Below are 27,536 nucleotides of genomic sequence, written 5' to 3' on the forward strand. Positions count from 1 at the left end.
GGTTCATGTAGTAAAATACCAAGGTTCCTTTCAGTGGTTACATTGCAAGGCTACATCCAGCAGTAACAAAATCATCATCATCAAAGTGGGTTCTAGATTCAAACAACTGAGTGAGACTACTCGGTTTTAAAAGCTAAAATGTATGTTTTAAGGAAGCTTCACAGCTAATCATATAGGAAAGAGCACAACTGAAAATCCAAATCAAGAAAGAAACACTCAGCCACAACACAAGTTTGGTCCCAGATAACTGGAATGCAGGCAGGACAACCACATTTTTACTTCTCAAAGATCTTTAAGTATTGCTCCGAAGAAACACATTAGTGAAAAAACACAAAAGACAGTGCCTCTTTGTGTCATGAAATTCACATTGAGGTTTTCTCCAACTTACCCAAAGAATTGGTCCAAGTCCTGGAGGGCTGCTACAGTATTTTCTTCCATGTCTCATCCCCTCAACCTCCATCCATTAGAAACGAGCTACGTAATCCACATGTCATGTGATATAGTCATCAAAAAGTGATGTACCTGCACATAACACATACAAAACAATATGAGAAGATACTTTTTAAAAGAAGAGAGAACCTTAAACATTAATAAGTAGCAAATCTGTGAAATCAAAGCATTTTCCTCCTTTTTTTATAATAGCCTTTCATTCTTTTTATGATTTGCCTTTGAAAGCTCTTAAGCTCTTTCTGTGGATGACAGTTGATATTGTTCTTCCATCCTGCTGCAGACAGCATAAGGGAGGGAGGGAGAAGGAAAAAAAACCTATTGTACAGCTTTTCGTCTCTGAAACATGATTTTTATAATTAATATATACAACTGAGAAGAGAAAGGTAGTTTATAATGAAGTGCAATTAAGAGGTGTTTGTTCCTGTCCTACACATAAGATGACTATAATTTCCTTGGCTGTTTAGAAGTCAACCATTATCATTACATTTCACACATCTTTTCTACTTTTTTAACACTTCTGATTTTGCCTTTTTTCAATTAAAGCACCAAATAAACACATATACAGATAATATGATATTCAGGTAATATCATCTTTTAATTATATTGTGCAGTGATCATTAAACCTAATGCTGGCACAAACCTCCTCAGATTTAATGTCACAGGCATAAACGGATCTGTCCATTTTGCATTAGATTTAAATTCAGGGAAGGGAGAGCAGAACATGCATTTACCCAGCCTACATTGCAAATAACCACTGTCGTATTATCGGAGGAGAAATTCAACTGTATTATTTTGGAATTGTTTATTTTTAAATTCCCAAAATGCAGATCACTGCATAATTTTGTATTTTAGATTTTGTGGTAATATTATGTTCATTATTGTAATAACTACCACTTCTAATTTCACATATACCCATACAAAGAAGCAATCACTGCCTGGGAGTCCTTACAAAATGAAGATACTAAAAGGACAAACCATGAAGAAAGAGACAGACTCTGACTGATGTGGTACTGACACTTTTGTTAGCCTCAAATACAACTCCACTGAGAGGGTTCCTTAAAATTTATATCCTGGCTGAAGCTGGAACCAAACTAGGTAACATCATGGGAGATAAAAGCTGGGAGTCCAGATCCCCTGATCCAGAAAACAGCAATGACTGGGGAAGTTCAGAATTAAAGCTGAATCTGTGTTAAGAGCTGAACTGTCATTAATGCCATGGGGGATTTAAACAAATGCTATCTCTCCAGTTTGAAATTTGAAAACCTTTATAAACTAAGCCCAGAAGGTTGTACAAAGAGCCAGCTGCTGACAAAAGGATGTAGAGAGGCAAACTGAAAATGATAGCCTAATTAAAGGCCATTGAAACCTATGGAAAGATTAACATTGAGCACAGTGGGCTTCTGCGTGGGGGCAATTTACCTCAGTAGGAAGCAGATGCCTATCTTATCTTCAAAAAGCATTTTCTTTTTTAGGTACCTCTATTGCTAAACATATTATTTGCCATAAAATCACTTTTTTTTTTTTTTTTTTTTTTTTTTTTTTTTCATGCTCATGTGTCATTCCTGTGGAATATTTTGATAAACATAATTCTCTATGTACACTTCTGCATATTAAACAAAGAACTCAGCTGTTCATACAATGCATATGAACTCATTTACTGAAGTGAATATTTTCTTGCTATTGCTTTTGTAGGTTTTGCTGAGGTTTTTTTCTGAGTACTTCCTGAGAAAAACAGTTCAGTTTTAGCTGTAACAAACTAATTCAAATATATGAGACATTGTGGTTGCTACTGCTGTTTTTTTGCCGTTGTTCACGGTTGCAGTTCTAAAAAGATCTAAAGAGATAAATTTAATCAAATTTTCCATATTAAAAAATACATATTGTCCTTTTGCTCTTTTGGTCACAAGCTTATCTTCATGTTTGTGCTCTCTCCCTCTCTTAACATACTGTTCCAACCAGTCATTAGCCTTACTTAATTAAAACAGAGTTGATATAAATTATGAGAGTAACTTCTGGTTCGTAAGTTCTCCAGGAACCTTTATCCACATTATCTTCCATATTAAGTGCACTGATTTCTATTTTATATTTTGTCTGACTTTTTTCAACAAGACTGCTTTGTTCCACTTCTAATTTAAATGTGTGGAAAAAGCTTTTCTACTTATCTGAAATATATCTTGAAACTACAACAGAATATACTACCAGGTTAGCATAACCTGCTGTTGATATACTATTTTGCATTGTTTCCCCTTTATCTTCTGTTTTATATTAGAAGTCATAAAACCTCGTATTGCAAAAAGCCAACAATTCAACCAGCTCTATTCCAGCAGTTAAAAAAACTTCACTTTGCCAAAGCACGGATCTTATCCCAGCTGCTCTTTGGTAAGATGTGTTAGAGTGACCATACAGATTTCTCACTTGTATGATGAAAGACAGACTTGGTGGTATTTGTACTTTTTTCATCGATTAGAAGCAAGGAGCCAGCCAGAGCCACATCTTTCAACAGCTAAAGAAGATTAAAAGTTACATTTTAAATGTGAAAATACAGGACCAGTTGAAAAAGTTTCCAGTCTTGATGATTTTATTCTTTGGGCTGCCCCAAAGCAGTAAAACTAACAAACCCCCCTCCTACCTCATTCTCTTTTCTGGACTTTGCAACCCCTTTATTAACCCTTCCTTTCTTCTCCTTTTCCATTTTATTGGGAATCATCTATAAAACATCCAGAAGTTGTTGAAAGGAAAAAAACTGAAACTGCACGAGATAAACAGCAGCTGCCCACTGAAGCTGCCTGCAGTCTGTACACAGAACTTCAATTACCAACCTTACTGAGTTCAAAGGGATTATTTCTGTGAATAAATGTTCTAGTATGGACACAGTCCTGATCTAAATGGAGCTGTGAAAAAGGCTTTGCTCCTCCTTTCTCTTCCCCATTTTGATAAATTTCTCTTTGAACATTTATGTGCTGCTTACTGGATTATTTCCCTACTTCTCAACAAATCATACTCACTTATGATGTACAGAGTAAGTACAGAGCAGACCTCCTCTGTGCTATTAATCAGCCTTATAACTTCTTACTGCTTGTCCTATAATGACAGAAAGTTCTCCCTGGAAGATCAATGTGCCAGAGCACTAAGTAGTGTAAATCTGATACTCAAAGTGTTCCACTACTGTAAATCAGATTGTTCTAAAGAAGAGGTTTCATAAGGCATCTTCACTCCTCCTCCTTCCAAAGTAGTCTTTAAATTCAGGCACAACCCACAGTTCAAGTTTGCTTTGCTTAGAAAGGCTCTAAATGCTCCCTGCAGCACAGCTGGAGCCTCTTTTAAAGTAGTTGAGATTGGTGGGTGGGTTGAGAAGGCATGAGACCACAATTATACCCTATTTCAATGATATGTCTGAAGCTGTAGTGACTCCAGACAAAGGTGAAATGTATGGAAGCTGATACATCTTCAAGACAGACCTAAAAATACCTGTCGGAACTGCAGGTCTGAAGCTATTACCAAGAGCAGTTCAGAGTTTTCCTGCTGTGAGTCTAAGATGCTACTGAATCATTTACAACAGGCTGTCTGGAGTATCTGCTTATCAGAGAGTGAAGCAAAAAACCCCTTATTTGTCTAGGTAAAGCAAGCCTCTAGTCTTCTCTTTACTTGCAGATAACTACAAAAGGTTTTCTTTTAAAGTTTTGTTAGGCAGAGCTCCCTGATGCTTTTTGATGATCATACTCTGCCTCCTCCACACTCCACCAATGTTTCTGAAGTGCACAGGAGAAAAAGAGCAGATCTTCTGGGAGTGGATTTGGAAGCAGAGAGGATCTGAACCATTCAGGATATCCATCACATAAGCTCAAAATAGCTCAAATCTGCCACTTCCATAAAGCCAGGAAAAGCCTCTCATACTAACACATCAGCCAGATGGGAAAAGAGACGTTAATGTTCCTCATACCACAAAAGGAATTTACTTTACACCTTGGGAGTAATTTGGATGCCTCCAAAACTAAGCACTGTTGACATCAGCTCAACAAATCAAAATAAATAGCAACTTCAGTAGACGCACGTCACTCCTTTCTCATTTTGTCTAAGAGAGTAGGTACAGAATTAATCTTCCGTATAAAAAAAACTGAGTCAAACCAGCAATCTTCACAACTACTGAGTGACCAAAACTGCTGCTTCCTACTCCCATTTTTCTTACCAGAATGCAAAACCACAAAATATTGCAAAAACCCATGAAAAAGACTTTTAGACTAATCAATTCAGGAGGGGTCCCCATGGAACAAACAGTCCTTTCCTATATCAGAGGGGACTCCTCCTTTCTGCTAGGACAAGGACTAAAACTGCTGATCTACCAGGGCCAAAGACCGAGCACTCAGTCCTAGAAATAGAAATAAAATCCTGTTTGACTTCCCCATGTATCTTTTCTGATCAAAATTTGATGTTAAAACCCAGAAATAACAAAGGAGAAGATATACTATTATGTAAACATTATAAACATGCCTGAACATATAGACATTTTACAGGTAACATAAATGAGTTTATCTACTTGGCACTGGAAGACCTCATATTTGAGCATCAGAATTTACTAAATACACAAACAAGTCCATACAAACAGCCCAGAGAACACCAACAAAAATAAACAGACTTCTAAAAGAATCTGACATTTAGAGATAATTCTGTGTGTAAGCTGTAGCTTGATATCTAAATCATGACAACAAAAAACCTTTCAATTTTCTCTTTGCATTGAGGCATAACATAAATCTAATTTCAGAAAAAAATTTAACCATGTCTCACAGATATTTGCCTTCATTACCTGAAGCATATGCTAATTTTCTATCAGCTATCTTTAGCATAAAGCCACAGCGTAACTCAGAAAATAATTCATAAGTTGAGATGCACTGCACACAAATATCCAGTTTTTTTAAAGCAGGTTCCCAATACTTTTCTACTGCAACTGAATGTCTCATCTCTGGTGGCCAATAACATAAGCACTGGGGCCAGAGTTGACTTGGACACAACGTCCTTTTGCAGCTTTTCCACTGAGAGAAACTTTCTTGTGAAAAATCCTCAAATTCCTCTCCTCCTGCATTACTAATATCTGCAATACCCAGGCACTTTCCAGGTTTCAAATACCTTCATATTCAATAAGCTTCACAACCTTCAGGGCAGGTAAGGACCAATTTATTATCTTCCTGTGAAGAGGAAGAAAATGCTTATGTGGTGAAAAAGCTGGATGCAAAGTTTTCCTTTTGAACTCTGCAGCACAGACCTGTGGCTTAGGTATTTGTGGTTTGAAAAATCTGTAACTTAAGTATTTTTACCATCTGTTTATTTACACTGGAAACTTTTCAGTACTCATTAAGAGAACATCACTCATCATGCGCTCTCATTTGCTCTGAAAAGTAAGTGCTTTTTATTTAGTTAGTTATAACAGCTTTATTGCTGAGCTACTTCTAATATTTTCTCCCAATCTGTACAAGAAGAATCATAAGTTCGAAGTTTTTCATTTTTCACTCATCAATCTGTAAAGGACACAAACACTGCATCCATTCAAGCAAATGATCAAGTTTTTCATTGCAATGAAAGAATATTTTGAGCAATAATGCTCTCACAACTTGGTTACAGCACTACACACTACTATAAATATTTCCATAATTATTTTTGTCTATGACACAGTTTTTGTGTTAGAAGTACTGGGAATATTAAATTATGGGATATTTGATTTAATTGAAATAAGTATTTCTTTATCAACCTGAGTGAAGTTAAGGTTTCTTGATGGCAAAGAAAAAGTGGTCAAAGCTGATAACCCTCCAGAATTTGACCCTAACAATGGGATCAGAGTAACCCTGCTGCAGTCAGTTTGCCAAAGTGAAATCCCATTTTCCACTGGCCCTTAAGGTTGGGGATAGAAGAAACTTAATTCTTTGCAAATCCCTTTATTAACAGCAAGACAAACATTAAGAAATACTCAGAATAAGACAGATACAGACACCAGAAAAATACAGCTACAGATGTTGATGTCAGCTTTGACAGCTACACTGCTGACTGGCATGTGCACGTTGACAGCTGAAGATGAAGGGCTAAAGTAGGAGGAGAAAAATATTCCAATTCAATTTAATTGATGCAAATGACTAAGACATAAGCAAACTATAACATGAGCTATGAAACAGGAACACCAGATGCATGCAAATTTATAGTACCTTGTGAATTTCTATACTAAATATATGCTAGTAATGGATCACAGTTATCCTCTCTACCTGTAAGTTGATTATTTGAAATCATTTAATGAAAAATACTGTGTTTACCATGACAAAATTGAAAGACCTAAGAAAGCCCTAAGATGATCCATGCACTGAAACAGAAAAAGCTGAGTACACACTGCAGACAGCCAAAACCCCTGCAGCCCAGAAAATAGAAATATACTCTAGAATAGCTATTTTGCTATACAGTAGGGATCCCCATGCATTTCCCAGATTTATCCCTCTGCTCCCCATTATCCCTTTTTTATATACAACCAACCTAATCCAATATTTTGCAAACAGGAAAGTAAAGGAGAGATTTTTTTTCTCTCCCATGCACATTATTTTCTCTCGGTTTGTTTTGTCCTGTGATGTTTGATAGACTCTTCTGGCTAAGGAAGTCACTTGGAGATTTTGCAGAGCTTTGGCAGAAATATGAATGTTTCTGGAAGATATTTTTGAAAGCACTGCCAATGTGTTCAGCAGTTATAGTATTTTTGGGGATAAGTGAATATGTAATTTCAGAATGGATCTACATTGAAGTAGTAGAAATATTCAAAATAACTTATTCATACAGTGTGTGATCACCAAGGTAAATAAAGGTTGGGCTTTCCAAAATATTAGTTTTGCTACACCTTCAATTCAAACTGTAATTTTAAACAAATAAATTTGGGATTCTTTTAGGTGTTGTCCTGCTTGACACTTCAGTTCAGGAGCTGTGTCAATTTTTGGACTACCAAGTTTAAAAAATAAAAAATGAAAAATTCTCTAGTAAACTAACAAAAAAAAAAAAAAAAAAAAAAAAAAAAAACCAAAACAAACCCCAAAATGTGTCCTTGAGACTTCAGAACATTTTAATTTCTTGTTGAAAATTAAGGCTTCTGCAGGTTGGGAATAAGTGCTGGATACATACAGAGGGGGGGAGGCAGTTTCATAAAAACAATCTTGAATGGTGGGAGATGAAAGTTCAGCACCTGAGTTCTATATCAGGCCAATAGGATGTCAAAAGTTGCAGCAAGTCCTTGCCATTTACTAAAGTTCCTCACAAATATTACTCCTATGTGTACCATAACACCAATATGGACTAAAAATGACATTACAGCCCCTTTTCATGTATTTCGTCACAGCCAGGCAAATCTCATTCTAATTTTTGAATATTAGAGAATTTACTCAATGTTTTGATACTTCAACTTTTTGTATTTTTCACTTGAATGTGTTCACTGAATTCAGCCCGAATTCATCAGTACTTTTGGGTGCCAAGAATCACAATGATCAGTGAACTGGTATTTGCCATGAAAAAACAACAATAAAAAAGGAAGATAAAAGCTACCCAGATCTACAGTTACTTAAAGGATTCCAAGTAAAGTCCCTTGGACTCTGTATTTTAAAGATTCGTCATGGAAGAACAAAAATAATATTTGAAATAAAGGAGAGGATTTTTCTGCCATCCATAAAATCATCTTCAAACATACTGTATCTTCACAGTAGCTTATCTGTAACCTACAGGTAAACCATCTGCATGGGAAAAGAAAGCACTTGGTAACATTTGCTTCACTTGACAGGAGAGGCTTTACCTCCAGCCCCAATTCCTGATCCTGAGCTTCTCCAGCTCAGGGAGTGCCTAGAAACAAGTGGGTGGGAACAGAGCTACTGATGCCAACCACTCCAAGTCCCCTCTCTTTGGGACTCCGCAGTTGGAGGTGTGATTACACTGCCTGGGTGCTTCCTGATGGTCCCTTTCCCAAGTGCCCTCCCCTATCACACTTGGACTTTGTACATTGTCCCTATGTGTAGCCAGGGATGGAGGGACTCAGTCAGGCTAGGATACGACTCCTACCACTGAGACTATTTGCCTAGACCATAACCTATCTTGAGAACTTGAACTGTCCAAGTGCTCTCTTACTTCTAGGTGGTCTAAATGATCCCAAAGCTTTGCAATACTCTGCTGGAATAACAGTCCTGCAGTCTGTTCTGTATTTCTCAGAGTCAGAGGACTCTGAGCTGAAATCTGACTATGTAAAGAGCTGGATCCCATTTAAATTCGTATCCAATATGCCAAAGCTTGTGAACAGAAAAATTAGTTGTTATTATTATTAGTTAAATTTTAAAATTTTAATATACTGGGCACACACTCGCACACACAAAGATTGTTCAGGTAAGTAAACACCATTAGTCAGAGAAAAGCCTGTTTCATGGGTGCTCCTATTTTGAAGGTCCAGTATTCATGAATGAAACATATTTCAGTCCTGAAATCTGTGTACAATTTACAATAAAATGTTGATTCATAATTCTTCTCAAGCTTTTAATGCAGGAATTATACGTATATTTTCAGATAACGATACAGGCCACTTCATAAACACTGTCTTTGATGCAAAAGATCAGACAACTGTTACTGGCTTTTATTAGTGGAGGAGGAAAGTGAGGCTTGGCGTCAGCAGACAGACTATTGTATGTATAATATCTGTGACTTCAGTTTACTCTGAGTTGGCTCCTTTGTAAATTCCCCAGGCTCTATGAAATCTAGAATTGGGGCTGATAAAAACACTGAAAAAGGCATCCAAAAAAGCATTTTATAAATGCAGCATATTTTATAAAAAGCAATTTCAAATCTACTCCAGGTAGACACATAAAATCTTATGAATAAGTTCAAAGCATGGTTAGAAAAACTTTTATGCACTCCCTTAAAATAAAAAAGAACGCATATGCATGTTTTGGAGAATCTTTGATATAGGTATGTGTGTGCATATAACTGAGTCTGAATTAAATCATTTCTGCTGTATAAATATGTAAACGTCAGTTTTTGCTAATAAATAACTTTTATTTTTGCTCTGACAAACAGATGCTCCAGTCACAGAATAGATAACCTTATTAATCACCTTCCACTTGATTCCTGGTGTAGTTCATTTTCTGGGAAGCTCCATGTGTAACAAGTCAATATAGGGCACTGACCTAGTAGCAAACTCGATAGAACCTCCCCTTTGTACCAGGAGACAAACTGCCTGGGGTGGGGCTATGGTAGCCAGAGAAAAGGCCATGCTTCTCTGAGTTATCAGACCTCCCAGGAAACATCTCTTCCTGAGACCTTTATACATCAAATGTAAAGTTGAGTGGCATCTCAAAGCAGCAGCAGTGAAAGGGCTGCAGCCTGTCTCCCCTCCTCAGCTCAGACTCACCAGTGGCACATGTAAACATCTGGAGGCACACAAGGATTAATCTCAAACCACTGGTAACATCTGATATATTTCTTTGACAAACTATATACTCTAATTATTCCAATACTACTTACAACAGTGAAATAGATAAGTATAAATTGATGAAAAAATACTTCCCTTTCATCCTGCTCACCATCTATCAAGAACAGACCCCTTACATGAGCCTTTTAAATTCCTTGATTAATAAGAGGGAGGGGAAGGAGACATCAACACATGAACTCACTCTTTCACAGGAGAAACAGATTTTGTGTATTCCTATACTTTGATTTTTTTTTAATCAGTTATTGCCAACCTTTATTTGCTTATCCACCTAGTACCTATGGAACAGTATTTTCTGCACCCACTTAAGGCATGCTGCTAAAGCTATTTCAAAAATGTATAAACTTTTGAATTCTATTTAGCAGACTCTAGGCATCAACAACATACAACTGACACCAGCAATTGATACTGCAATTCAACAGCAGGGCAGCAAAAGTGTTACTGGGGCAAGGACTCCTCCCCTGACTGGACTCCTCATCATGAAGTCCAGAAATTAGAGCCATGCAGTGATGTACCTGCTAAGCAAACCAGTTACCACCAGTTCATATAAATTAATCTAATACCCATCACTCCATTACCAGATTGAACAGAAGTACCTGGATTTTACTTGTAAAACCTGTGGTTACTGAATTGAACTCCACATGGAAACAGGCAAAGTTGATAAGTAATTACCAGAATTAATTACCATGAGCCATTATAGGCATAGCAGAAAGAGGCCAGCCATAGGTAAAGGGACATTTTAAATCTTCCATAAAAAAAAAAAAAAAAAAGAAAAAAATAATTAACAATAATAGGAATGAACTTCTGGTTAAGGTATATGACTGGAAAGGAAGAAAACCTGTACCTTTCCCTGCTTTGTTGGAGAGCTCATGTATAATGTTGTATAAACCTGGGATTCAAGCCATAAACACATGAGTCTTTCCAGCAAGAAGTAGTGGTTTAAGCATTTTTTACTACTGAGTTCAATACCTCCATTAGGGTTACAGCTTTTGCTGAGATACACAGAGCAAAGTGGACTTGGGTTAAAAATGGTGAGACAAAGGTGACCATTTTAAAGGTACTTTTGGTTCAAGTACCATATTTGGTAAAATATCCACTCTTGGATATGTCATTAAGCCAAAATTGATTCTTCCTCTGGGTTTTTCCTCTACCTTTATAAAGCCTGGAATAGGATAAGGAACAAAAAGTGGCTAGCACAACAGTTTCAAAAAAGGGTCAAATTATCCTTTAAATCCACATTATTAGAAAATGAAAATTCTCTCCTAACAAAAAACCCCAAACCAACCAACCAAAAAAGCATAATGTGATCCTGACTTTACATATGATATTTTCTAGGAAAAAAACCAAAAAGCAGTAAGACATCTTATGAAAGAAAAAATAATATTTCTGCCTGGGACTGAAGTGTTGATTTAATTAAATCAGATTTCACTAGTCCAGAAGTTGAGCAAAACACACAGTCTCCATTCTTTAGTTATTTCATTTTATGTGACTTGGGACCACATACTGCCCTCAAAAAATGCATTCAGAAAGGCACAAAAAAAATACCTGAGTAAAATGATCCCCGACAGTAACATACAGAGCATTTAAAGAGATAGATGAGCAGATAAAGTGAGGTATGATGGAACAATGTAATTTCATCAATCACAATTGCAACCTGGCACCCTTTGAAACAATGTTGGTACGTGGGAGTCTCCTGTAAACAAGGCTAAAGGAAAGAATGGGAATCATTCATCAGTGCTTCTGACCTCCAGAGAGAAGTAAAAATATCAGAGGCTGGGAAGTAGCTGTTTAACATCCCTTTATTTACCCACTTCATTTAGTAAATGTATTAAATTAAACTGCAGATGTTGTCAGCACAGCAAGCTATCTGCAGAGTCTTAGCACGCTGTTTCCTGATAGAAGCATTTTATGTACTGTAAATAAACATCATTTTGTTAATTAGCAAATGAATTATTTTTCAGAAATGCTCCACTAGGTTCTTTATAGCCCAAACTACCATAGTTCCTATTTTTAATAGAGACCTCGCAATCAAAGAGGGAAAGTGTTCAAGCTCTGTGAAATTGTAGCTCTTGAACAACTAATTATCACTATTGCAACCATATATTAAGTTATACATTTACACAGCACATCTAGAATCACAGACACTAAACTCAAAATCAGACTGAAAGGAAGAAAACTAACTCATTCTTAAGCGAGATTTCAGGAATATCAAGCTCATAATAATTTTTAAAAATACTTTTACTATTAATGATCAGGTGCAGTTTTTCAAAATATCAAATGAGAATAAAATTAATAAAGAAAAATTGGCACAGAATAAATTCAAAGACATAAGTTCAAAGACATAGGTTCTCACCAACCATGCATAACCATCCTTATAAGAAATCACAAGGGAAGACTTATGGAAAAAAAGTCTAATAACAATTAAAAGAACACACAGAGAAAATAAAACACCAAGTCCACCTAATAACTGTTAGTTACATTTCATTGCATCATTATGCTCATTTGTTCCAACTTGCTGGCTCAGTAAAGTTTTTTAATAGACAGATGGCTAATTTTATAATTTCAACCCAATTTCTTACTGGACCAGCTCCAAAGATCCAGTGTTAGTGTAATGCCATGGATAAAGGTCAAGGGAATAAAAGGAGAACATATGCTAATGTCAGCATTTCACGTAGTCTTCTTTAACAGAATATACAGTGCTAAGCTGAGGGATTTGCACTGGCTCAACACTAACACCATATGGGTGGCCTGTTGAAAAGTAATGATGGCCTAAGCATAGAATCTTAATCAGGTACTGATGGCCAATGAATCAAATAGCACCACACAAGTAATCACTAAGTGATTAAAAAAAATTACAGAAGATGTATTGCTGAAATTACTCTGCTAACTAGGGAAGTGATTTTGTCTTAGCTGCAGCTTGTCACATCATTACCTCTTAATCTTAACCCCAATCTTTTTTATCCTCATACAGATCTCTCTCTCTCTCAAATAAAAGGAACTCAAATTTTGGTTGTTATGAACATTGATGTACATAATGCAACTTTACTTGCAATTTGGTGACTGGATTTATTGCAAAGTGTTTTTGAAAGGTGCACGTGAAGGGTTTGAATTCTTTCCAGAAGTGATAGCATGCTCTGCAAAAGCTCCTTGCAAATTTCATATGCAAGTATTGCTCTACTTCTTTTCAATATTTTTGTTTAAATTGAAGGAAATACTTGGTTTTATTAGGTGAGCAAGGCCTGACTCTGTAGTGCAGGCACAGGAATTGTATCACACATTACACATAACTGCTGCCCAGGTTAAGCTCAGTACACGTGGCAGCCTGCACTATCTGGGTTGCTGGGGGTTTTCCCTCTGTTTTCCTTACTAAGAAAATGCTGCTGCCTGCTCAAGACAGCCTTCAATATCACTGGAACTTCTCAGAGGCAAGGCCATAGGATGGACAGTTGAACAGAACCCACTTTCCCTAAAAATAAGCACATAAATAATTTATCCATTAGCACAAGAGTTGCAGCCAGTTTCTTCAACAGAGGGGCTGCTGAAATGCCCAAGAAATTGCAGTATCATATCTAAAAGCCCAATGTCAAAGATGAACTTTGCTTTCTCAATCCCTCTTCAGTTCCACAGTGTATCCAGGAGCAGTTCCACAGATCACCAGGAGCAGTCTCATGTCAGAGCTAAAGCAACCCAAGCAATCTCATCTCAAAAGTGGCAGTCTTTTCCCTCCCCATTTTGGCAACAAGGTATTCTCCTTTTTTTCCTTCTCCATTTGGTTCAACAGAAGGATTTAGTAGAATACAGATAATTTTCTATTGCAGGTTAGAAAAAACAGAATAGCTGTAAATTGGATCAGCAGAGAAGACATGTTTAGCTCTGAATTAAATGGAGAGTAGGAGGGAAGAGGTATGCAGGGCTGCCTCCTTCCCTCTCAGATTAGCATGGATGTTCTGTGAAATAAGACACTGCAGCCTATCTGCTTAAACCTGCAGAGATGAGATTATTTCAGAGTTTTAAGCACGTTGGTATGTATACAGCTGATTTACATTCTTTTATTTGAGGGCACAGAGGGGTGGAGGGGGGAGGATGTGCAGGAAGGAACAGCGACCAGAATGCTTCTACTTCAAAACCTGCTGTAATATTTTACAAACAAGCAATTACAATGAAGAGAAATAGTTTCAAATAATTGACCTTGATGCTCTTAGCTCTGAATTAGGAAATACAATGCTAACTAGTATGAACTCAAGATATTTTTGTAAATTAAGGTTTTGCCTTAAAATTGTATACTTCTGTTTGTGGGACAATGTTTACATTGAGAAACACTTCCCCATACTGATGAGCTTCCCTCCCAAGAGGAGAAAAGAGATTTTAGAAGTGTTTCAAACCCTCTTTTATGAAAACTTGATCAATTCTAAACCAAAGTACTCTCTCTCTATGGAACTTTGTTCCCTAAATTTCACTTCCTGAAAATGACTACCAACCCTTTCAGGCATGCCCACAGGAATTTATTCAAAACAAAATGAGTAAGTGGAACAAAGCCTAAGATTCTATCTATAGAAAGCAGCTTTCAACTATGCCAGGAAAATAACCTCAAAACTCAACTTTGGCAAATAAATGTTTCTATCACACTACTTTGAAAAATTTATTTAAATATCCATAAAACTTTTAATTTCATTTTTACCCACTAGGAAATGAAAGCAGATTCCTTTATAGAGAATAGCTCTCTGATTTATATTTAAAATTATTCTGGAAAAATGAGATTCATTCTTAAGAGCAAAACTTGTGGAGAAACCCAGGATCAATGAACAAAACCAAACAAAAACCAACCTGTTTGCAAGACACAAAAGTAGTTTACAGAAGAAAAATCTCAAGGTAACTCAAAAGAATATTCTAAACTAGTCAAGGAATGAAATCCTTACAAGTATTTTAATATCCAAGCCTGAATAACCTAGTCTTTATTTTTGCTGCTTTTATGAAATGTTATCACTAAATTTAAATATTGTGAAACGAACTTTCAGAGAAAAAATAAAATACAGCTTAAAGAAATGTCAGACGTGTACAAAACCCCTGGGAAAGAGGAAAAAGTAGAAAGAAAACCCCCCAGAAATTAGGCCAGTTTTTAGGCTACAAGCCAACTGTTTGCTCTACTTTGCTTTATTTATTAGTTCTTAAGGTATTTAAAACTTGAGCATTAAAACTAGAGAATGATTTGCAAATGAATGCAGTTGCAGTTGTGAAAATATAACTCACAGCTGAATGTGGGTTATTCAGACAAATGGCTGCTTTGTTAGAGGAGGGGAAGTGAAGTTCTGTGTTAATTTATTACAAACTGCAGCATTTCAACCCTGATGTCCAGGCAACAATGTTTTTTATTTCGAGTAATTTATAAGTACTTCCCATAGCACTTAACAGTGATGTCTTTGGCTGTTTCACCATGGTACCAGAGCGTATATGTATTTACTGTGGGAATTTGTTTTTAATAAAACTGTTGTAAGGCATTTTTATTCCTTCTCTTTGTTACATTAGAAACATTCACTGCATAAGTAATGTATTTTTCCCTTCTTGAAAGGCAGCAGATTATGGCCAGTACTGTATTTTGCTAAGTGATCTCTCAACCAAAGCAAGTTCTTACACTTGCCATGACTTTTTTTTTTTTAGTTTTAGTTTTTTTTTCTCTTCAAAGCTGGTGACAGTGCACGACTTCCTTAAGGTCCCTGTACTGGTACAATCATGTCAGTCCTCAAGGTTTGATCTGGTCAACATGAAAATCAAAAACATCAGGGGAAGAAAAAACTGCAATGTCTGACTTCACAAAGGTATTTGTGTCATCACATTGTACATGTTCTAATATTAGAGATTCTGGGAGGACTGTTGCTTTTTTCAAAAATTATTACATTATTAAAGGCTTTCAAAGATTTAACACAGGGTCATACAAATTCACTTGGGAATGATTTGGTTTACAGACTGCCAGCTTAAAAAACAACACGAGTGAAAAGCTAAAGACAAAGGACAAGGAGTATTGTATAGATGGTTGTACATATACATGTAAATGCATGCACAAACTGGGTATATAAATATATACACATGATTAAAATTCATCTCCCTCCATCCCCTTAATATTTAATATTGTCATGCTGCTACTTTTGGAGATCTTTCCTACATTTATGTCAGAAATGAACTACCATGGCCATCAGCTTTGAAGAAGTGATGACAAAACTGCCACCTCAGCATTTGAATCTGCTGCAGCAGTCAACCTTGCTGATAAAAAAAATATTTTAAAGGTAATCTTCATTTAACTTCAATTTAGATGAATATTCAACCAGTAGATCTTGCTACACCATTACAAGGGCTTAAAAAACTAAACATGAAAAATATCTTTCATGTAGGTAATGTATCACTCAGTATAGCCCATGAATATGTTTGTTCTCATACTTTTATACTATTTTTAAAATAATTTATGTTAAAACTTGTATGGCAAAACTAATAATCTTAAGGAATTTAATTTCAAATGTTACACTCCAGAAGCTTTTGCAGAATTAGTGCAATAGCAGAAAAAATTACAGGCCAAATAGACCCTCATTTAAATACTCTGACACTGGGTAGTACTTGTAAATTCATACAATTTCTTCTAGTCCTAGATTAAATTGCTTCAACAGAAGACTATTTGTAAATTATTCCATAATAAAACTTGTGTAAGGGCTGTTTTAAGCTTATATTAGAAGAGTTGACAAATATTGAAATATCTAAAAATGTGCACGTAAAAGTTTTTTGTGTTAAACAGTTTCTATGCCTCTGCTCTAAAGTTCAGATCCCTACTTTAACCTTTAATTCAGAGGACAGATACTTGGCAAATGTAACTATTTTTTAGTTTTGCTATTTACACTATTTTTTTTTTTTAATTCAAAATAAAAAGATTGCTGAAGGGAAAAGACTCAATTCTTCTGCTAGCAGGGTCATCCCTGGAATTTTCTTGCCCAAATTCTACCATTCAGTCTTTTGTCAGCTACTTTATTTACTTTATACCTACCTCAAGCCACTTTGGCATTATCTATGGGAAACATTTTTGAACACTTCTTGCATAAGAATTGTACAGAAAAGGCTTCATCCTTGGTGGAAAAAAATAATTGTTTAATAAATTGTTTAATGTTGCTTTGTGTATTTCTTTTACCCTCTTCTAAGCCAAAAGAGGGAGGGGGGAAATGAAGAAAAATTCCATTAAAAACTCTCCAGATCAAACTCAGAGAAATACAAAATCTAACCTCAGAATATAATTACATACTTAGCATTTTCAAAATGGTTTTCAAACACCTGAAAGTTCTCTCACCAGAGAAAACTTGATCCTCTCACATTTTATACAAACTTACTGATTTTGAGTAAAAAGAGACGATATTTTGTGCCCCACACACAAAGTCAAGAATATTTTTGGTTTATTTCTCAATTATTTTAATATATTATATAGGACCAGATTATAAACCTTACAGTAGCTTTTCACAGTCAGGTGGTAAACCAGACTTTTCTGTTCCCAGCCTGACCGTCCATCCCCATGAAGCTCACAGAGGAGGAGTATGGAGAAGAAAAGCCTGCAGAGCTCAATGTCTCCCATTGATGCAAATGAGTTACTTCCCAGCACACACAGAGCTCCACAGGAGAAGCACAGAAGTTTCTGTACAATGAAGTGGATTCCAAAGGAAATACCACAACAACCTCTACAAGGTGTTAAAATCCTATGATTTGCAGGAACAGCAAAGTGGATTTATGAAATCCATGTCTACCCACTGCATTTCTTCAGACCCCAGTACCACCAGAGTGCATCCCAGAAATGACTGGAGACCCACAGAGGCATTTGCAGGATAATGGAACTCATAAAGGAAGTGCACCTCCTGACAGCAGAGTTCAGTAGGGAACAAGGCATCTGTTTCATGAAGAATTAAGACCTTGAATTATGCCACTTTTCAGTGAGAAAGAAAACTAATAGTTTCTATCATTTACCAGGAAAAAAACCTGTCAGAAAGTATGAAATCTTTCCCTACTTAACAGCTTGGTGATCAGAGGTATTCATTAAAATTTAGAAACTTTAGAAGTTCACATCCTAAATTAAAAACCAAACCAAACAAACCCCTCAAGATTTCCCACATCGTAAGAGTGTGCCCTACTCATTTCTCTACACTGTTTCTGCAGTGCAGAGAACTCTGGAGAACCTTGAAGCTACCTGAAACGATACCAGACATATATGTACCTCCAGGCCTGTCTTCTCCCTTTCCTCTCACTCTTGTTTTTGGTTTAGTTTGCTTTTGATGGTTTATATTGCTTGTGAATGATGAGGTGACAAATTCTTCCTCACAGTCGAGGTAATTAAATTCAATACATATTTCAAAAGCACAGATACTGAATAAGTTCATAAGTTACCTTCTGATAGTTAAATAACTGACCTGCAGCCACTGTCACACCCCTAGCCCCATTGAGGAACAATTTTCTGCCCAGTCCTCATGAAGAGCAAGGAAATGCTGCACTCGTACTTTTTAACACGTCCATAGTTGGCACCTATGAAGCCTGTGCACACTTAGAAAGTTTTTTAGGAGTGGGTGAAGGAGAGAGATAAAACTAGCACAGAGAAATTCATCTACCTGCAGACTATGCTTTTGACATATAAATAAGCTTATGTGAAGTTGTGTGTTACACTGGGCTTCACCAGAGTCCAGACATGCAGAGAAGAAATTATCCAAACAAAATTCTAATGCATTCTGAGGAAGGGACACAAAGTGCAGGGTAGGGTTTGCCAGCAATTAAAACTGTCTCTGCATACTTGAGCTGCCTTGCATGCATGCATGCAGCTACAATTGTTCAATACTATCAGTGGTTTTTTTGTCCTTCTTGTTCAGTGCAGTTTTTATTGCCACAACCACTATAACATCACAGGGAAGGTTCTGGGAACTATGAAATAGGCAATAACATTTGAAAGCCTTAACCTGCCTTTTGGGATCTCCAGTGTTCAGGTATGTGATGTCCAGATGATTTCCAGAAATTTCATCATACCATGTTGGTTGGAAGCTTGTTTTTGGTTTTGTTTTTATTTTTTTCAATCTGCACAATTAGACTGTCTCTCTACAGAGTACAGAAAAAAATGTGCTTTGAGAGGAACATCAGGTATCACAACTCTTAGCTGCTGGGAGCAGTGCACCAGTTATTACAGAGCTGAGACAGCTCAAAGACATTTTTTTAATCATCCATACGTAAGTGAAGAAGCAAATCTGTAAAGCTTCTTAGAAGGTCAGGTTGCCTGAAGTATTAATAGCACAGTCAGAAACAAAAGGTGTTTTGGTATGCAAGTATTTTTTGAGGTGCTCAACAATTAACCAATGTCCACTTTTATTCTTCTGATTTAGACTGCAATTTCAGAATGCAGAAAAAGAGGGTTTACTTTCCAGAACAGAAAGGAAAGATCAGAATGGAGTTACTCAGCTTTTGTATCAGAGACAGGAGTGGGGAGGTAAACTTGAGCCTCAAGAACACATTAACTTCCAGCCTGCAAGCTTTTCTGAGGCAAGATTCTTACTTTCATTGTTAGGAACTCTTGTACTGATACACTGAAGATGAAAGAAATCACAGAGCAGACAACACCACCAACAGACAAACTGCAGAAGCACAGGCATTCCTAATGCCACTTTAGATGCACATCCTGAAAAAAATAATATTTGAAGGTGGAAATGGTCCATCCCATAGGACTGAGGTGTAAGTAAAGCACAAATTTGCAAGACAGTACTTCTCTTCCTTTCTTGTCATAGATTACAGGACCAGAGGTTATGTAGTTCAGGACCAGAATCATTAGCAGCTCCCTCATACGAACTGGACCTCTTATGAACTGGAGGTATACTGGTGAGAACTGGGAGTTCTCAATTTTGAATATGCATTTACACCACTGAGATTACAGAAGTCCCAGAAACTCTATGAAAAAAACTGCAGGAACCCTGTTTGAAGACAAATAGAGCTCTTTTTGTTCTAATAGGCATGTTTACAGGAAAAGGGCACTGCATTAAAATTGTTAAAGATAAATGACACTCCACTTAGTCTGAATGAATCAGGATGAAGAACTAAATTTCCAGCCCTGAAGTCTAAGATCCAGAGGCCCAAACCTGGGCCAAAGCTTACAATGCTCACCTATGGAGGCAAAAAACTCCCAGACATACAAGCAAAAGCATAACATGTATACTTCAGCCTATATCTGCTGTAAGGCTGACAGTCAAGTAGCACTGGAAAAGGTGGGAAGAATGAAGGAATGGCAAGTTTCCCCTCCCCAGCCTTCTGATGGCTTCCCCTTGGTGGAGATTTTTAAAAGCCTGGAAATACAAGAGCTGCATCTTTAACTGTATGTCCAAGACAGTTGTAACTGTACTTCCAAGACTAATTGTAAATGTCTTCATTCTCCTTTACAGTCAGAGCACAATCTAGCAAGCCAAAAGAATTATTAGTCTTCTGCAACATACACTGAAAGGCACTGATACTCAAGTTTTGCTCTGTGTTTCTGAGTTTTCATTCTAACTCAAAAAAAAAAAAAAAAAATTCTGCTTTCCTCAACAACTTGCTTTCTTCCTACTTATTCTGAAAATACAGTAGTGGTAGACTGACATTTCAGAGACTTGACAAATACAATCGTACAGAGAAATTAATGTAAATGACAAAAATAAAACTATTCTCTGCCCCTATTCCCCAGCAGCCATTTTGACACTGTCTCTAAGCAACTACTTAAAAGTAGTATCTTTTAGACATTTAAATATTCCACATTAGCTTAATCAGCAACACACAAAGCTTTGTTTTGACTCTTGCATTTTCACCTGTTTGGTTTTTAACACCTACCACTCTGGGAGCTGTGATATAAAGACATTCATTTCACATTCTCCCAAGAACCAATTACATGCACTGCAAACTTTCTACTCTGCTCTGTGGTGTACATCAGTTGCTTTAAAACCATTTAAAAGCCAACAAATGTACATACACAGATTTCTGTGGTCAGGACATCTGCACATTCTCAACTGCTTCTAAAGCAGGAAAAAATGCCTATTAGTATAAAATTTGAAGAAAAATTGCCCACAGGAGGAACGGGCATTAGCCATGCTTCACTTCCCTCCTTTTTGTTGACATATGAAGCACTTTTTTTCTCTTCTTTTCTTTCCAATTCAAAGTGGGTCTAAAGAGGTGAATCAGTGCACAGAGAAAAAGAGAGAAAGAGAGGGGAAAAAAAAAAAAAAAAGAAAAAAACCCCACAACCCTCTTTTTCCAGGGTGGGTATGAAATATGAAGGCCCAACAATTGTCTGAGCTCAGTGCATTGGAATAACATTGGTTAAATTATGGATAGTTTTGAATAGTGTCACTTTTTTTTTCTCTGCAGATGGTTGTTCACACAAGGAGTCTGGCCTGCATAATTGTATCACTAATAAGCAGTAAGGCAATTAGTTGTGTAAGTGTGCTATAATCATTCTAACAGAAGAGATGACGAAGAGACAAAAAAAAGGAGGGGGGACAAAAAATGTCTTTTTTCAATTCATCAACTGACAGCCATAATTAGATATATATAATTGAAAATTCCACAGTAGGGGGGCCAGCTTATACAAATGAATTTTCTTTGCTTCTCTTACGCATTTTTTCCTTTTGCCTGAACATTCCCCCCAAGAAAAAGGCAGAAAATTTGTCATTCCAGGGGAGCGCATACTGTATGAATCACAGGCTGCTCATTCAGAGCAATGATGTCAGAATAACATCTTTTCCCCCCACTAAGAAATAGACAGCTTTGAACAGAGCCTTTATTAGCTGTTTCCAGCCACTAACAAATTAAAAAAAAACCCAAAAACCAAAAAAACAACAACAACAACAAAAAAAAACCCATAACAAAACATGAATTCCCCCAAACCAACCCAGCCTTGGATGATCTATATCAGTTTGCAGAACACGAAATGTAAAACTCTGAGAGGAGAGGTCACCTTTTTTTTTCACTGACATGAAGACAGCTTGGGTTTGGTGCTGGGGGAAGAGTTCTGAGTTATAATAGACCATTACATCATCAAGCATTATGGGAAGAAGGGGATTTCTTTTGAGCGAAGCCTGATTATCAAAGGCTATAATTAAATTTGGGCTAAAAATGCCCAAGTGCTTATGAGTTTGTGGAAACTATGCACAAAACAGCTTTCCACTGAATTAATCAGCTTGCAAGTTTTCATTATTCTGGAGCTTCTCCTTTTAAACTGTAAGCTCACAATCACAGCTTATTTTTTTATCAACAAACTCTCCTAAAATTTAATTGGGCAAACCTTAACTGATTTTTTTTCCCCTTAAAGAGAATGTTAAGGCTCAAGCTTGTTAATTAAGTACTTTAAATGCACCCAGCTGTGCAATAAATTTTCAAAGCTATACAAATGCTTTTTAAAAAATGTTCGCTCCCTTGCTTTTTAGTAAAAATATTTGTGAAAAAAGAACAACTAACCATAACAGAAGACTTCAGAAAATTCCTATACCTATGGATGATCCTGGCTGATGAAAACATAAAGATTAGAAAATTGCAGCTGATTAGAATTTAACTGCATGTAACAGGACTCTTTTCAAAGACTACAATTAATTTCTAAAATGATTTAGCAATTTTTTTAAAAAATAAAATATCTAAGAAGGCTCCATGTTATACATGAATAAGATACAGTATGTTGTAAAGTTTTTCCCAGCAAAATCCTTCTAACTAACAGCAGTGAAAAAGTTTACTGAAACATCACACAGAAACTTCCACACATTCAAGGACCATATGCTTAGCAGGATAAATCAACATAGCTCTGTTATCACAAAAATATTAGTGGCCACTATTCAGATCTGAAGGCCTCAATACAATTCTGAAGATGACATGAAAACATGTATTTTAACATCAGGTACTCTAAATATGTATTTTTGTAATTAACTGGACAGTCATGTTTATCTAAATTATTAAAGTTAGATAAACCAAAATCCTCAACACTAAATACTCCTCTATTAAATAAGAATTTGATTAAGTATCTACCTGGCAGGGAAAACTTACTGAACATGCTGACAAGTAGAGTGTTAACATTCATCAGTAACAAACTTCTGGATAGCTCAGACAGAGTTTGTTACTGAAGGAGAAACACTATGATAGGATCCAAGACATTAAAAATCAGTATTTTCTTACCTACTACATAACAAATCACTGGTGGCACATCCTCATGTTCTCCTTGAAAGAGCTGACTCTGGAGAATAGGAGTACTGACTTCTACTTATCTCAGTTCACTCTATGTTTTACAAATGTTTGCTGTTCTAGAAGTCAGACCCAACTTTGGCCTTTAAAAGGCTGAAATATGTACCTGGAGACAGATACCTTAAATATCAGTGGCAAAATATGAAACAATAGTTTGCCAGCTCTATAGAAGCTAAATATATCACAAAAAATACTTTTGTAATGTTATGCCACAGCTTAGGTTACCAACTGCTAAGTTTAACAGAATCTGACATTTCCAGACTATCTGAATAAAATTTGAGACCTAATGAGGCCAAGTCCACCTCACTGAATGGAGGATGCTCCTCGTTCCTTTTTCATTCATACAATGCAGTCAAAAATCTGCCTATGGTTACCTGTCCTGGGGAGCACACAGGGGGGTGACCTGATCTGAAGCCACAAGTCCTCTCAACACTAAGTTCTTGGCAGAGAACACGTAGGGCAAGTTTTCCCCTTCTCCTTTTAGCTTTGTAGTGTCAGGGTCAGTTTAGACCTAGAAGACAGTCAAGTTAACAGCTTTTGTTCCAGAATGCTTCAAGCCAAAATTTTGCTTTATCTGTATAGTGATGGGTTGCACCAAAAGCTGGGAACAAAACCGCTCTAACCAATTAAAAAACCAAACAGAACCCCTCACCAACCCAAACATCTCTCCCTGGAAATATGCATGGTGAGGCTCAACAAGGCTCTGAGCAGCCTGATCTAGTTGAGGATGTCCCTGCTTACTAAAAGGGAGCTGGACCTTAAGGTGTCCCTTTCAACCCAAACCATTCTATGATTTTATAAAACCCAATCAACCACAATGCCCCAAATAAACATTCATTCAATATTTTGTAGCTCTGCTGGTCATTACTATCAAAACCATCTTTGAATGCTTTAAGCTATTAGGAATTTTGTGGCTGATCCCAACACACTGCCATGGAACCTACTGACTGTGTGAATAGATCTCCCAATGTAACACCACATTTCTCAGCTGATGGTATCTGTCACATTTCAGAAGGGCAAATGAATCCTCCATTAAAATCTTCACTTGTTTGTTCATTATTTTGAGCTGTTCCTTCAGCTCTTGTACAGTTTATAAGATAGCATTTTTCATTAGCAAAACCACAATCAGAGATGCACAAAGGAATGAGACTTATTCTGGAAATCCCTATTTGAAAACCAAAAACTAACTAGTGCATTTTTCCTTTTGTTACAGCAGCTGTCTCAGGTGTTCTTTCTCTTGCAAATAATATAACTGATCAAATACTCTGAAAATATATACTTAAGAGGTTAAATGAATGCGCATTCTACTGTATTATTTTTCTTACAGAATTAAAGGTTTTATTTTATCTTAAAAGATTCTTGGCTGCATTTCCATGGTACACAATGACACATTTGGCTCTTTGTGTTTTCTAACTAAGTAATGACATAGTTCTTCTAAACCATGAAAAATGTTGTGTTTGACCAAACAAGAAAGGATGAACTTCTGGGAAATTCTATTCACTGGATCTTGAACTAGACCCAGAACACTGGGACGAATCCTTTCTCTTCTGCAGCCCCCTGCCAAACCTGGCTATAGCTGCAGTGGCACTGCATTGTTTCATCCTTATTCACAGGGTACAGTAGTATCAACACAAACTGTTCTCAACTGCTGAAAGCTTGATTCTCAAACATATGGATATGTTGAAAATTAAATTGCAGGGTTTATTTGAATTTATAGACAGCTCGGTGAATGTATTTTTGAGATACAGTCTCCGTCAAGGAGATAGATGTCAGCTGCCATGAGGAATATGATTGTATAATGTTAAAATGCCACATTCTCTTTGTAGGTAATTCTATTCAATTGCTTCCTGCAAAGATTGGGGTAATGAACACTTGAGCATCTGTGGTGTGAGCTTTTTGGTTTTTTTCCCCTACTCCCCACTCTTCCCCCTTCTCAGAATCTTATTTTGGATTAGTATTTCCTTGTTAAATATGAAACTGCCCAGATTTTTTTCCCGAATCCCATTTTCCTTTTTATTACTGTGGTGCTTCTACCCTTTTAAGACTGCTGCACTTCTGAAAGAGGAAAACGTTGCAGGACAGAGTAAAGATCCATGTGAAATTGCTGAACCTGTGAGGCAAATGATTCTTTAGAGTCACTCAACACTGTGGGAACAGTTCAACACTCTTTCAGTTACAATGTTGCATTAGCTTGTTTGTTTAGATTCAAAGATTTCTTTTTTTTTTTTTTTTTTTTTTTCTATTTAATCATCTAGTCAGTTGTAATTGCCATCCCATTGTACAACTTAAATCCAAATAATCTTTCTCATATCTAACTCATTTTCTGAAGAGCAGCATCTGGACTGAAACACTGGATTATATCATGAACAAATGTAAGTAAACAGTTTGCAGGAAATAATTCAGTACACATGACTCTTACTCCCACCTGCAAATTTTTTTGTTGTTTTTACAAATTGCCTGATTATTTAAATTTTTAAAACACTATGACAAATTTATTCCATTTGCACACAATCTGCAATCGTCAACTCCTCTACTTTTTGGAATTTTATTTACTCAGATTAGCAACTCACAAACAGAGAGCTGAACTATATTTTACTTGTCTTTGCCATAAATTAAAAATGTATCAGGCTGAAAATACAAGCAGTATATTTATGTCACAATCCAACTAAAAAAATATACCAAACATTTAAGTTTAACCAAAAAAACCCCCAAATAAACCCCAAAACAATACAAGACATCTGATATCAGCCCTTCTTCACCAAAAAGGTTGAATTAGAAAATGGTTGGATTAGAAAATGCTGATTAGAATAATTAAAAATTACAGACACACTAGTGTCTAAGATTACTTGACGTAGAGCTCAAAATAGAAAGAGGAAACTATTTGCAATGTATTCACAGGAGACCATTTTCTTTTCAGGATTCTTTTACTTGCAGTAAGTTCTACGAAAAGCAAGCAAAGTCTTTTGAGAAGATCAAATAGCCCAAATCTTTGCTAAAAGCTTGGAGTAAAGATATCTTTATAAGCAGCAAGAGACTTGACTTTTTGGGCACCCCAGGTGGCAAAGCCATGTATATAGGATGCCCAGAAATCGACTTCAATTGTTTTTATTTTAAAAAAAGAGGGTCGTCTACTTTGTGGTATTCCCTCAAGAGACACGTGTCGCTTGACAAGGGTTCATTCTGATCCCAAATTACCTTTCTACGTTTCTGGCAGTAAATGCAGCCCAGCATCACTGAACCATACTTCATTCTTAAAATCAGGATGGTTTTGTAGTGATTTAAGAAGTGAAACTAAACAAATCAAACCTTCACAGGTAACAACATAATATAGTGCAGCACTAAGTACACAAATACCACACTTCAATTATTTTTTTTCTGTCAGTAACTTAAGAGAAAGGAGGATCAGAATTTTTTTATTTCTGTGATTGCAAACTCTTACACTGAGTGCTGTAAAGGGCACCTTTGTTTTAGCTTCATCTAAATAAACTGCCCAGTCCACCTCCTTACTGTTGATTCACAAAGAAGAGAAAATTTCTATCTTGCTCATGACAACAGAGGTAGGAAAAAGTAACCTGAGCTTTCAAACTACACTAAATATATTTTCAAAATACCAAATATTCACTTTAAAACGCTAAACAATTGTGCAATACTAAGCTGCCCTTGTAACCTGAAGCTGACTGCTTTGTTACATATCCATTTCATGAGTGCATTCTCTTTTTTTCCCAAGTGCTTAAGTGGAAGCAGCACCAGACTGATGGGTGCTCCTTTCTGGTTCCTGAAAGCTTGGGTGGGAAACCCTTACATACATTTTTCATAGGTGTTCAGCTTGAAACTCATAAAAGTAGATTAAATATTTTTCCTCTTCTCATGATTTTCGGTCTCTGAAATTACTGTCAATCTCTAACAGGTTGTCTTTTCCTTTTTCCTTACCCCTACTCTCAACCCCTCATTCCTCAGATCTCTTCCAGAAATAAACAAAAAACAAAACAAGGAAGATAGAAGTGAAAATGAGAATCAGCTAAAACACAGAGCCCAAAGCATTATTAAAATGGGAGTAAATTAAAACAAAACAAAACAAAACAAAACAAACCCAAAAGAACAAACCACAATAGAAAACCACTAAACCAAAAACCCCAATCAGTTGACAGAAAAAGCTTTCCAAAATTACAGTAAAGTGATTCTAGCCCCAAAATGATTTTCCACAATTTGGCATGTTTTTCATGGAAATCCATTTGCTGTGCTGGCATCCTCCAACACTGAGAAATTGTAATGAAGCAGGAGGTCTTGCCACCTTTAGCATGGAAGAAAATGGGCTGGGGAAATGTGATACAGGTAGGTACATCAGGAAATCTTCTTCCACCCCACT

The 27,536-nt window shown here is 36.5% G+C and overlaps 1 long non-coding RNA gene across 1 annotated transcript in view; it reads right to left on the reverse strand.

Annotated features, from left to right (window-relative positions):
- Nucleotides 1–393: 393 nt before the first annotated feature.
- LOC139801884 (uncharacterized) overlaps nt 394–27,536 on the reverse strand; it is a 421,250-nt gene continuing 394,107 nt past the window's right edge. Inside the window, exon 6 of the long non-coding RNA XR_011728379.1 lies at nt 394–522. This is a non-coding gene — a long non-coding RNA (uncharacterized lncRNA). The remainder of the gene's footprint in view (nt 523–27,536) is intronic.

This window comes from Heliangelus exortis, chromosome 13, assembly GCF_036169615.1.
Source record: "Heliangelus exortis chromosome 13, bHelExo1.hap1, whole genome shotgun sequence".
Classification (NCBI taxonomy): Eukaryota; Metazoa; Chordata; class Aves; order Apodiformes; family Trochilidae; genus Heliangelus; species Heliangelus exortis.